The sequence below is a fragment of the Antedon mediterranea genome, chromosome 3 (assembly GCF_964355755.1).
Source record: "Antedon mediterranea chromosome 3, ecAntMedi1.1, whole genome shotgun sequence".
In the NCBI taxonomy this organism is placed as follows: Eukaryota; Metazoa; Echinodermata; class Crinoidea; order Comatulida; family Antedonidae; genus Antedon; species Antedon mediterranea.
In genome coordinates, this window is record NC_092672.1 from 1 (window position 1) to 14,337 (window position 14,337).

The window sequence follows — 14,337 nt, forward strand, 5'->3', positions numbered from 1 at the left end:
CCCTAACCCTAACCCTAACCCTAACCCTAACCCTAACCCTAACCCTAACCCTAACCCTAACCCTAACCCTAACCCTAACCCTAACCCTAACCCTAACCCTAACCCTAACCCTAACCCTAACCCTAACCCTAACCCTAACCCTAACCCTAACCCTAACCCTAACCCTAACCCTAACCCTAACCCCTAACCCTAACCCTAACCCTAACCCTAACCCTAACCCTAACCCTAACCCTAACCCCTAACCCTAACCCTAACCCTAACCCCAACCCTAACCCTAACCCTAACCCTAACCCTAACCCTAACCCTAACCCTAACCCTAACCCTAACCCTAACCCTAACCCTAACCCTAACCCTAACCCTAACCCTAACCCTAACCCTAACCCTAACCCTAACCCTAACCCTAACCCTAACCCTAACCCTAACCCTAACCCTAACCCTAACCCTAACCCTAACCCTAACCCTAACCCCTAACCCTAACCCTAACCCTAACCCTAACCCTAACCCTAACCCTAACCCTAACCCTAACCCTAACCCTAACCCTAACCCTAACCCTAACCCTAACCCTAACCCCTAACCCTAACCCTAACCCTAACCCTAACCCTAACCCCCTAACCCTAACCCCCTAACCCTAACCCTAACCCTAACCCTAACCCTAACCCTAACCCTAACCCTAACCCTAACCCTAACCCTAACCCTAACCCCTAACCCTAACCCCTAACCCCTAACCCTAAGACAGACAAACAGACAGTCTAGATAGTTCAGACAGACAGTCTAGACAGACAGTCTATACAGTTCAGACAGACAGTCTAGACAGACAGACAGTCTAGACAGTTCAGACAGAAAGACAGTCTAGACAGTTCAGACAGACAGATAGTCTAGACAGACAGACAGTCTAGATAGTTCGACCGACAGACAGTCTAGACAGTTTAGACTGACAGACAGTCTAGACAGTCTAGACAGTTCAGACAGACAGATAGTCTAGACAGACAGACAGTCTAAATAGTTCAAACAGACCGACAGTCTAGACAGACAGTCTAGACAGTCTAGACAGTTCAGACAGATAGTCTAGACAGACAGACAGTCTAGATAGTTCAAACAGACCGACAGTCTAGACAGACAGTCTAGACAGTTTAGACCGACAGACAGTCTAGACAGTCTAGACAGTTCAGACAGACAGATAGTCTAGACAGACAGACAGTCTAGATAGTTCAAACAGACCGACAGTCTAGACAGACAGTCTAGACAGTTTAGACCGACAGACAGTCTAGACAGTCTAGACAGTTCAGACAGACAGACATATATTTCATACACCAAAGAAAAATTACAAGTTTATGCAAACAATATTTAATTAAAAATGTAAGATTAGCAATAAAATCGTAATTTGACTTGTATTGTGATTATCTTGTCCAATCACCAAATAATTGAATCATATTTACAAAAGTCAATATATTTACAACATTTTTATACAATGCAATGCATATGGAAACTATTAATAAAGGAATAACACTATAAAATAAACCATATCGTTGGTATTCTTTCAATACTTTGTATCTTGACAGAAAATGATCTTACAGGAAGAAATTTAGAATTTTATATGTAATGAAATGAAACACTAATAGTAAAAAGATCAAATTAATTATTTTTAATTTGTTCACTTACTGTAACTATTAATTATTATTATTTATTTTGTTATCTGTATAATTAGGGAGATCACTTATGGACGAGATCCCAACTGGAAAATGTACCGATGCACAGATGATATGATCACTCATCCTCGTCAGATGGCAGTACAATTAGACAGAGTTCATTTATACATTAGATGGCACACCACATTTCATTAGATGGCAGTACTGAATAGACAGAGTTCATTTATACAATGGCACACCACGTTTCATCAGATGGCAGTACTATTAGACAGAGTTCATTTATACATTAGATGGCACACCACATTTCATTAGATGGCAGTACTGAATAGACAGAGTTCATTTATACAATGGCACACCACGTTTCATCAGATGGCAGTACTATTAGACAGAGTTCATTTATACAAAGGCACACCACATTTCATCAGATGGCAGTACTGTTAAACAGAGTTCATTTATACAATGACACACCACATTTCATCAGATGGCAGTACTGTTAGACAGACTAGTTCATTTATACATTAGATGGCACACCACGTTTCATCAGATGGCAGTACTGTTAGACAGGGTTCATTTATACAATGGCACACCACATTTCATCAGATGACAGTACTGTTAGACAGAGTTCATTTAAACATTAGATAGCACACCAAATGACTGGATGACTTGGTTTGCTCTTATGACAATTGAAGCCTTTATAGATGAAATTAGAAAATGACATTGATGACATCATCAATTTGAGTCATCAGAAAATGCTTTCAGGCATGTTTTGTTTATTAAATATATAAGATAAAATATGCCTACCTGCCTATTTTTTTTGGAATTGTATTCAATACCATGTATGTTGGTATAATAATACGTCTAGATGTCACTATAATAATACGTCTAGACGTCACTACAATAATACGTCTAGACGTCACTACAATAATACGTCTAGACGTCACTACAATAATACGTCTAGACGTCACTACAATAATACGTCTAGACGTCACTACAATAATACGTCTAGACGTCACTACAATAATACGTCTAGACGTCACTACAATAATACGTCTAGACATCACATAATACGTCTAGACGTCACTATAATAATAAGTTCCGAATATTGATGAGTAGTTCCGAGTAGTTCCGAGTAGTTCCGAGTAGTTCCGAATATTGACGAGTAGTTCCAAATATTGACGAGTAGTTCCGAATATTGACGAGTAGTTCCGAATATTGACTAGTAGTTCCGAATATTGACGAGTAGTTCCGAATATTGACGAGTAGTTCCGAGGAGTTCCGAGCAGGTCCGAGCAGGTCCGAGCAGTTCCGAGCAGTTCCGAGCAGTTCCGAGAAGTTACGAGAAGTTACGAGAAGTTACGAGAAGTTACGAGTAGTTCCGAGTAGTTCCGAGTAGTGACCTAGTAGTTTCGTGTAGTTCCGAGTAGGTCCGAATATTGACGAGTAGTTCCGAGTAGTTCCGAGTTGTTCCGAGTTGTTCCGAGTTGTTCCGAGTAGTATCAATTAGTTCCGAGTAGTTCCGAGAGATTCCAATTAGGTCCGAGTAGTTCCGAATATTGACGAGTAGTTCCGAGTAGTTCCGAGTAGTTCCGAGTAGTTCCGAGTAGTTCCGAGTAGTTCCGAGTAGTTCCGAGTAGTTCCGAGTAGACAGACAGTCTAGACAGACAGACAGACAGTCTAGACAGACAGACAGACAGTCTAGACAGACAGACAGACAGTCTAGACAGACAGGCAGACAGTCTAGACAGACAGGCAATAGACTGTTCAGACAGACAGACAATAGACAGACAGACAGTCTAGACAGACAGGCAGACAGTTCAGACAGACAGACAGTCTAGACAGACAGACAGACAGACAGTCTAAACAAACAGACAGTCTAGACAGTTGAGACAGACAGTCTAGACAGACAGTCTAGACAGACAGTCTATACAGTTCAGACAGACAGTCTAGACAGACAGACAGTCTAGGCAGTTCAGACAGAAAGACAGTCTAGACAGTTCAGACAGACAGATAGTCTAGACAGACAGACAGTCTAGATAGTTCGACCGACAGACAGTCTAGACAGTTTAGACCGACAGACAGTCTAGACAGTCTAGACAGTTCAGACAGACAGATAGTCTAGACAGACAGACAGTCTAGATAGTTCAAACAGACCGACAGTCTAGACAGACAGTCTAGACAGTCTAGACAGTTCAGACAGACAGATAGTCTAGACAGACAGACAGTCTAGATAGTTCAAACAGACCGACAGTCTAGACAGACAGTCTAGACAGTTTAGACCGACAGACAGTCTAGACAGTCTAGACAGTTCAGACAGACAGACATATATTTCATACACCAAAGAAAAATTACAAGTTTATGCAAACAATATTTAATTAAAAATGTAAGATTAGCAATAAAATCGTAATTTGACTTGTATTGTGATTATCTTGTCCAATCACCAAATAATTGAATCATATTTACAAAAGTCAATATATTTACAACATTTTTATACAATACAATGCATATGGAAACTATTAATAAAGGAATAACACTATAAAATAAACCATATCGTTGGTATTCTTTCAATACTTTGTATCTTGACAGAAAATGATCTTACAGGAAGAAATTTAGAATTGTATATGTAATGAAATGAAACACTAATAGTAAAAAGATCAAATTAATTATTTTTAATTTGTTCACTTACTGTAACTATTAATTATTATTATTTATTTTGTTATCTGTATAATTAGAGAGATCAATTATGGACGAGATCCCAACTGGAAAATGTACCGATGCACAGATGATATGATCACTCATCCTCGTCAGATGGCAGTACTATTAGACAGAGTTCATTTATACATTAGATGGCACACCACATTTCATTAGATGGCAGTACTGAATAGACAGAGTTCATTTATACAATGGCACACCACGTTACATCAGATGGCAGTACTATTAGACAGAGTTCATTTATACAAAGGCACACCACATTTCATCAGATGGCAGTACTGTTAAACAGAGTTCATTTATACAATGACACACCACATTTCATCAGATGGCAGTACTGTTAGACAGAGTTCATTTATACATTAGATGGCACACCACGTTTCATCAGATGGCAGTACTGTTAGACAGGGTTCATTTATACAATGGCACACCACATTTCATCAGATGACAGTACTGTTAGACAGAGTTCATTTAAACATTAGATAGCACACCAAATGACTGGATGACTTGGTTTGCTCTTATGACAATTGAAGCCTTTATAGATGAAATTAGAAAATGACATTGATGACATCATCAATTTGAGTCATCAGAAAATGCTTTCAGGCATGTTTTGTTTATTAAATATATAAGATAAAATATGCCTACCTGCCTATTTTTTTTGGAATTGTATTCAATACCATGTATGTTGGTATAATAATACGTCTAGATGTCACTACAATAATACGTCTAGACGTCACTACAATAATACGTCTAGACGTCACTACAATAATACGTCTAGACGTCACTACAATAATACGTCTAGACGTCACTACAATAATACGTCTAGACGTCACTACAATAATACGTCTAGACGTCACTACAATAATACGTCTAGACGTCACTACAATAATACGTCTAGACATCACTACAATAATACGTCTAGACGTCACTATAATAATAAGTTCCGAATATTGACGAGTAGTTCCGAGTAGTTCCGAGTAGTTCCGAGTAGTTCCGAATATTGACGAGTAGTTCCAAATATTGACGAGTAGTTCCGAATATTGACGAGTAGTTCCGAATATTGACTAGTAGTTCCGAATATTGACGAGTAGTTCCGAATATTGACGAGTAGTTCTGAGCAGGTCCGAGCAGGTCCGAGCAGGTCCGAGCAGTTCCGAGCAGTTCCGAGCAGTTCCGAGCAGTTCCGAGCAGTTCCGAGAAGTTACGAGAAGTTACGAGAGGTTACGAGAAGTTACGAGAAGTTAAGAGTAGTTACCAGTAGTTCCGAGTAGTGACCTAGTAGTTTCGTGTAGTTCCCAGTAGTTCCGAGTAGGTCCGAATATTGACGAGTAGTTCCGAGTAGTTCCGAGTTGTTCCGAGTTGTTCCGAGTTGTTCCGAGTTGTTCCGAGTAGTATCAATTAGTTCCGAGTAGTTCCGAGTAGTATCAATTAGTTCCGAGTAGTTCCGAGAGATTCCAATCAGGTCCGAGTAGTTCCGAATATTGACGAGTAGTTCCGAGTAGTTCCGAGTAGTTCCGAGTAGTTCCGAGTAGTTCCGAGTAGTTCCGAGTAGTTCCGAGTAGTTCCGAGTAGTTCCGAGTAGTTCCGAATATTGCCGAATATTGACGAGTAGTTCCGAGTAGTTCCGAGTAGTTCCGAGTTGTTCCGAGTAGTTGTTCCGAGTAGTTGTTCCGAGTAGTTGTTCCGAGTAGTTGTTCCGAGTAGTTGTTCCGAGTAGTTGTTCCGAGTAGTTGTTCCGAGTAGTTGTTCCGAGTAGTTGTTCCGAGTAGTTGTTCCGAGTAGTTGTTCCGAGTAGTTGTCCCGAGTAGTTGTCCCGAGTAGTTGTCCCGAGTAGTTGTCCCGAGTAGTTGTCCCGAGTAGTTGTTCCGAGTAGTTGTTCCGAGTAGTTGTTCCGAGTAGTTGTTCCGAGTAGTTGTTCCGAGTAGTTGTTCCGAGTAGTCGTTCCGAGTAGTCGTTCCGAGTAGTTCCGATTAGTAGTTCCGATTAGTAGTTCCGAGTAGTTCCGAGTAGTTCCGAGTAGTTCCGAGTAGTTCCGAGTAGTTCCGAGTAGTTCCGAGTAGTTACGAGTAGTTACGAGTAGTTACGAGTAGTTACGAGAAGTTCTGAGAAGTTCCGAGAAGTTCCGTGTAGTTTTTTTGTTTGATGTTTAGTAGTAGTAGTATAATAATACGTCATTAAAATAATACGTCTAGACGTCATTAAAATAATACGTCTAGACGTCATGAAAATAATACGTCTAGACGTCATGAAAATAATACGTCTAGACGTCATCAAAACAATACGCCTAGACGTCACCATAACAATTACGTCTAGACGTCACCATAACAATTACGTCTAGACGTCACCATAACAATTACGTCTAGACGTCACCATAAAAATTACGTCTAGACGTCACCATAACAATTACGTCTAGACGTCACCATAACAATTACGTCTAGACGTCACCATAACAATTACGTCTAGACGTCACCATAACAAATACGTCTAGACTTCACCATAACAAATACGTCTAGACGTCACCATAACAAATACGTCTAGACGTCACCATAACAAATACGTCTAGACGTCACCATAACAAATACGTCTAGACGTCACCATAACAAATACGTCTAGACGTCACCAAAACAAATACGTCTAGACGTCACCAAAATAACACGTCTAGACGTCACCAAAATAACACGTCTAGACGTCACCAAAATAACACGTCTAGACGTCACCAAAATAACACGTCTAGACGTCACCAAAATAACACGTCTAGACGTCACCAAAATAACACGTCTAGACGTCACCAAAATAACACGTCTAGACGTCACCAAAATAACACGTCTAGACGTCACCAAAACAACACGTCTAGACGTCACCAAAACAACACGTCTAGACGTCACCATAACAACACGTCTAGACGTCATCAGAACAACACGTCTATACGTCATCACAACAACACGTCTATACGTCATCACAACAACACGTCTAAACGTCATCACAACAACACGTCTAGACGTCACCACAACAACACGTCTAGACGTCACCACAACAACACGTCTAGACGTCACCACAACAATACGTCTAGACGTCACCATAACAATACGTCTAGACGTCACCATAACCATACGTCTAGACGTCACCATAACAATACGTCTAGACGTCACCATAACCATACGTCTAGACGTCACCATAACAATACGCCTAGACGTCACCATAACCATACGTCTAGACGTCACCATAACAATACAAGAAGTTCCGAGTAGTTCCGAGTAGTTTCGAGAACTTCCGAGAAGTTCCAAGTATTTCCGAGTATTTCCGAGTAGTTCCGAGTAATTCCGAGTATTTCCGATAAGTTCAGAGTACAATCCGGGTACGATCCAGTTACGTTTCGGGTATGTTCCGGGTATATTCCAAGTATGTTTTGAGTATGTTCTGACTATTTTCTTAGTATGTTCCAAGTATGTTTCGAGTATGTTTCAAGTATCTTCCGAGTATGTTCCGGGTATGTTTCATGTATGTTTCATGTATGTTCCGAGGCTTAGTTTTTCACCCTTCTTAAAAATTTCCGTCACCTTTGCTATTTCCACGTGTTTGAAGATTTTAATGATTTTTTTATATTGATTTTAAAATTTTTCCTGTAAATCATTGATAACTCATTGGGTGCGTCATCGACATAAAAATATATATTACTATTACGCCAAGTGTAACACGCTTTGCGTTTTTGGAAAATATTGCCATATTTTCCCTAATATTCTTATGTAACCACTTTCAATTAAACATGCTTAAATATAATACTGTATAATAAATATTATATAATTTATAAGTAGAGCTCCACTTTAAAACAGACACGTGTGAACATTTTGCCCAGAAAGCGACTGGGTTTACTATGGCATGTTGTTATGATCAAATCAATCAATGATCACAGAGGAGTGTGCAAACGCCCTCTACCGTATGATAAAAAGTTATGCCATTGAATTCCCAAATACCCACTTTATCATCTCACTGGGTCTACCGAGAGTAGGGGAACTAAATTACAAAATTGAGATGGTAAACGCAGAAATCAAGCACGCAATGAGACTTGACAATATACACAACTTGTCATTCTGTGACAACAGCAATTTTCTTAGAAATGGTAACATTATCTACAATTTATTGGCCCAAGACGGATATCACCTATCTCAAAATGGAACAAGTCTACTTGCTAGCAACATTCGATGCAAAGTCCAGTTAACCCTCAAGTTACAACGCCCGAGTACATCGTACAAGAGACAGAAGTTAAAACCGAAATAACCAAAGTAACATGGAAAAGTCTACTCAAGCAAACCCTGAAAGCGCAACAAGTATAAACAATGACAATCTATCAAATCAAACTGATCCTATTACTCTATGTAACAACTTTGACGAACAGGATGAACTAACTGATCATAGTCTTAGCAATAAAATATGTACGATAGAGACATGCTCGTATATGAGCACAGACCAGTTAAATGACTCGGTTAATAAAATAAATAATATCAGCTACTCATTTTTACACTATAATATCAGAAGTATTAACAAACACTTAGATGAATTAATTACTTGTTTAAACGGCATTAAACACCCATTCACTGTAATTGGCTTATCAGAAACATGGCTTAAAGAAACATCACCTAGACCATACTTACCAAACTACGATTTCCATGCTCTAGACAGGGAAAATCGAAAAGGAGGTGGTGTTGGCTTGTTTATTTCAAATACTATAGAGGTCAAAAAAAGAACCGATTTGAAAATTAATTTCTGTGAATGTCTGTTTATTGAGATAATTGAAAAAAAGTGTAAAAATGCAATTGTTGGTACTGTCTACAGACCACCAGACATGAAAATAGATGTTTTTAATGATTCACTTGAAGATGAAACAAAAATACGTATAAAGAATTTAAAAAAGCTTTTGCACGCACGTGCAAAATCGCCAAAAAGATGTATTATGAAAATCTTTTCAATCGAACAAATGGTAATATTAAAAAAACATGGAATGTTATAAATTATGTAATTGATCCGAATAAAGGAAAAACTAAAGTTCCATCTTCTTTTACACATAGCAATGAAACTATACATGGTTGCGAAAATGTTGTAAATCATATTAATGATTATTTTATTAATGTAGGTTGTAAGGTTCGAGACAATATTGAGTCTACTACGACAAAATATTCTGAATACCTCACAAACAAACAACGCAACTCAATGTTTTTTTGCTATGTTGATGAGGAGGAGGTACTAAAAGTTATTGAATCTCTCGATTCAAACAAAGCCTCCGGATTTGATGACATTTCAGCTAAAGTTGTAAAGGAAGTAAAATACAATATTTTAAAGCCACAACAGCACGTCTAGACGTCACCACAACAACTCGTCTAGACGTCACCAAAACAACTCGTCTAGACGTCACCAAAACAACTCGTCTAGACGTCACCAAAACAACTCGTCTAGACGTCACCAAAACAACTCGTCTAGACGTCACCAAAACAACTCGTCTAGACGTCACCAAAACAACTCGTCTAGACGTCTAGACGAGTTTACCACCGCAACACGTCTAGACGTCACCACCACAACACGTCTAGACGTCACCACCACAACACGTCTAGACGTCACCACCACAACACGTCTAGACGTCACCATCACAAATACGTCTAGACGTCACCATCACAAATACGTCTAGACGTCACATCAACAAATACGTCTAGACGTCACATCAACAAATACGTCTAGACGTCACCTCAACAAATACGTCTAGACGTCACCTCAATAATACGTCTAGACGTCACCTCAATAATACGTCTAGACGTCACCTCAATAATACGTCTAGACGTCACCTCAATAATACGTCTAGACGTCACCTCAATAATACGTCTAGACGTCACTTCAATAATACGTCTAGACGTCACTTCAATAATACGTCTAGACGTCACTTCAATAATACGTCTAGACGTCACTTCAATAATACGTCTAGACGTCACTTCAATAATACGTCTAGACGTCACTTCAATAATACGTCTAGACGTCACTTCAATAATACGTCTAGACGTCACCTCAATAATACGTCTAGACGTCACCTCAATAATACGTCTAGACGTCACCTCAATAATACGTCTAGACGTCACCTCAATAATACGTCTAGACGTCACCTCAATAATACGTCTAGACGTCACCTCAATAATACGTCTAGACGTCACCTCAATAATACGTCTAGACGTCACCTCAATAATACGTCTAGACGTCACTTCAATAATACGTCTAGACGTCACTTCAATAATACGTCTAGACGTCACTTCAATAATACGTCTAGACGTCCCTATAATATTACGTCTAGACGTCCCTATAATATTACGTCTAGACGCCACTACAATAATACGTCTAGACGCCACTACAATAATACGTCTAGACGCCACTACAATAATACGTCTAGACGTCACTACAATAATACGTCTAGACGTCACTAAAATAATACGTCTAGACGTCACTACAATAATACGTCTAGACGTCACTACAATAATACGTCTAGACGTCACTACAATAATACGTCTAGACGTCACTACAATAATACGTCTAGACGTCACTACAATAATACGTCTAGACGTCACTACAATAATACGTCTAGACGTCACTACAATAATACGTCTAGACGTCACTACAATAATACGTCTGGACGTCACCACAATAATTACGTCTAGAGGTCACCACAATAATACGTCTAGATATCACTACAATAATTACGTCTAGACGTCAACACAATAATACGTCTAGACATCACCACAATAATTATGTCTAGACGTCACCACAATAATTATGTCTAGATATCACTACAATAATACGTCTAGACGTCAACACAATAATACGTCTAGACGTCACTTCAATAATACGTCTAGACGTCACTTCAATAATACGTCTAGACGTCACTTCAATAATACGTCTAGACGTCACTTCAATAATACGTCTAGACGTCCCTATAATAATATGTCTAGACGTCCCTATAATATTACGTCTAGACGCCACTATAATAATACGTCTAGACGCCACTACAATAATACGTCTAGACGCCACTACAATAATACGTCTAGACGCCACTACAATAATACGTCTAGACGCCACTACAATAATACGTCTAGACGTCACTAAAATAATACGTCTAGACGTCACTACAATAATACGTCTAGACGTCACTACAATAATACGTCTAGACGTCACCACAATAATTAGGTCTAGACGTCACCACAATAATTATGTCTAGACATCACTACAATAATACGTCTAGATATCACTACAATAATACGTCTAGACGTCAACACAATAATACGTCTAGACGTCACCACAATAATTACGTCTAGACGTCACCATAATAATTACGTTTAGACGTTACCATAATAATTACGTTTAGACGTCTAGACGTCACCATAATAATTACGTCTAGACGTCACCATAATAATTACGTCTAGACGTCACCATAATAATTACGTCTAGACGTCACCATAATAATTACGTCTAGACGTCACCATAATAATTACGTCTAGACGTCACCATAATAATTACGTCTAGACGTCACCATAATAATTACGTCTAGACGTCACCATAATAATACGTCTAGACGTCACCATAACAATATATGTCTAGACGTCATCATAACAATATACGTCTAGACGTCACCATAATAATATACGTCTAGACGTCACCATAATAATATACGTCTAGACGTCACCATAATAATATACGTCTAGACGTCACCATAATAATATACACCACAATAATACGTCTAGACGTCACTACAATAATACATCTAGACGTCACTACAATAATACGTCTAGACGTCACTACAATAATAAGTCTAGACGTCACCATAATAATATACGTCTAGACGTCACCATAATAATAATACGTCTAGACGTCACCATAATAATACGTCTAGACGTCACCATAATAATACGTCTAGACGTCACTACAATAATACATCTAGACGTCACTACAATAATACGTCTAGACGTCACCATAATAATATACGTCTAGACGTCACCATAATAATACGTCGAGACGTCACCATAATAATACGTCCAGACGTCACCATAATAATACGTCCAGACGTCACCATAATAATACGTCCAGACGTCACCACAATAATACGTCCAGACGTCACCACAATAATACGTCCAGACGTCACTACAATAATACGTCCAGACGTCACTACAATAATACGTCCAGACGTCACTACAATAATACGTCCAGACGTCACTACAATAATACGTCCAGACGTCACTATAATAATACGTCCAGACGTCACTACAATAATACGTCCAGACGTCACTACAATAATACGTCTAGACGTCACTACAATAATAAGTTCCGAATATTGACGAGTAGTTCCGAGTAGTTCTGAATATTGACGAGTAGTTCCAAATATTGACAAGTAGTTCCGAATATTGACGAATAGTTCCGAATATTAACGAGGAGTTCCGAGGAGTTCCGAGTAGTTCCGAGTAGTTCCGAGAAGTTTCCGAGAAGTTTCCGAGTTGTGACGACTAGTTCCAAGTAGTTCCGAGAAGTTCCGAGTAGTTCCGGGTAGTTTCGAGAACTTCCGAGAAGTTCCAAGTATTTCCGAGTATTTCCGAGTAGTTCTGAGTAGTTCCGAGTAGTTCCGAGTATTTCCGATAAGTTCAGAGTACGATCCGGGTACGATCCAGTTACGTTTCGGATATGTTCCGGGTATATTCCAAGTATGTTTTGAGTATGTTCTGACTATTTTCTTAGTATGTTCCAAGTATGTTTCGAGTATGTTTCAAGTATCTTCCGGGTATGTTCCGGGTATGTTCCATGTATGTTTCATGTATGTTCCGAGGCTTAGTTTTTTCACCCTTCTTAAAAATATCCGTCACCTTTGCTATTTCCACGTGTTTGAAGATTTTAATGATTTTTTATATTGATTTTAAAATTGTTCCTGTAAATCATTGATAACTCATTGGGTGCGTCATCGACATAAAAATATATATTACTATTACGCCAAGTGTAACACGCTTTGCGTTTTTGGAAAATATTGCCATATTTTCCCTAATATTCTTATGTAACCACTTTCAATTAAACATGCTTAAATATAATACTGTATAATAAATATTATATAATTTATAAGTAGAGCTCCACTTTAAAACAGACACGTTTGAACATTTTGCCCAGAAAGCGACTGGGTTACTATGGCATGTTGTTATGATCAGGGAAGAGTTAATTAACTCTTCCCTGTTATGATCAAATCAATCAATGAAAATCAACATTTATTTCCAAAATGGTGGCGTCACCAAAAAAGCAAAGCTTGTGTCAGGGACGCCCAAACAAAACAATCAAAAGCAAACAAAACATATAAATAAGACACAGAAATGAAAATAACAATAAAACTTAAAGCGGTACATTTCAATTGTAGTATAAATCATATTAATACATTTTCAATATTTCTATTAAAAGGTAAATATATTAACAAGAAACATAGCAGCTAGTATTGTTTGATAATAAATAATATTTTGCAGTTTTTTTTTAAATTATTTACATTATGTATATTTTGTAACGAATGAGGCAAAACATTCCAAAGTTTTGCACCAGAGTATCTAATACTGATGAAATATAGTAGTCCTGTGTTTTGGGAGATGAATGTAAGAGGATGACCTAGTGTCGTAGTTATAGAAAGTAACATTAAATTAAACATATCGTAAAATATATGAGAATAATTATGATTAATACAGTTATGAACAAAAATATGTTGCTGATAAGTATTTAAATCTTTAAGTGTTATTATATTAAGTTCCTTAAATAGAGGACCCGTATTAGCTGTAAAAGAAGATTTTGAAATTATACGTATGATTCTATTTTGGAGCAATGTTAATTTAGTAAGATTTGATTGAAAAGTATTACCACAGACCACATTACAATATAAAAAATAAGAAAGAACAAGAGAATTATAATAAAGGTACGGAGAATATTTACATTAACTAAACAT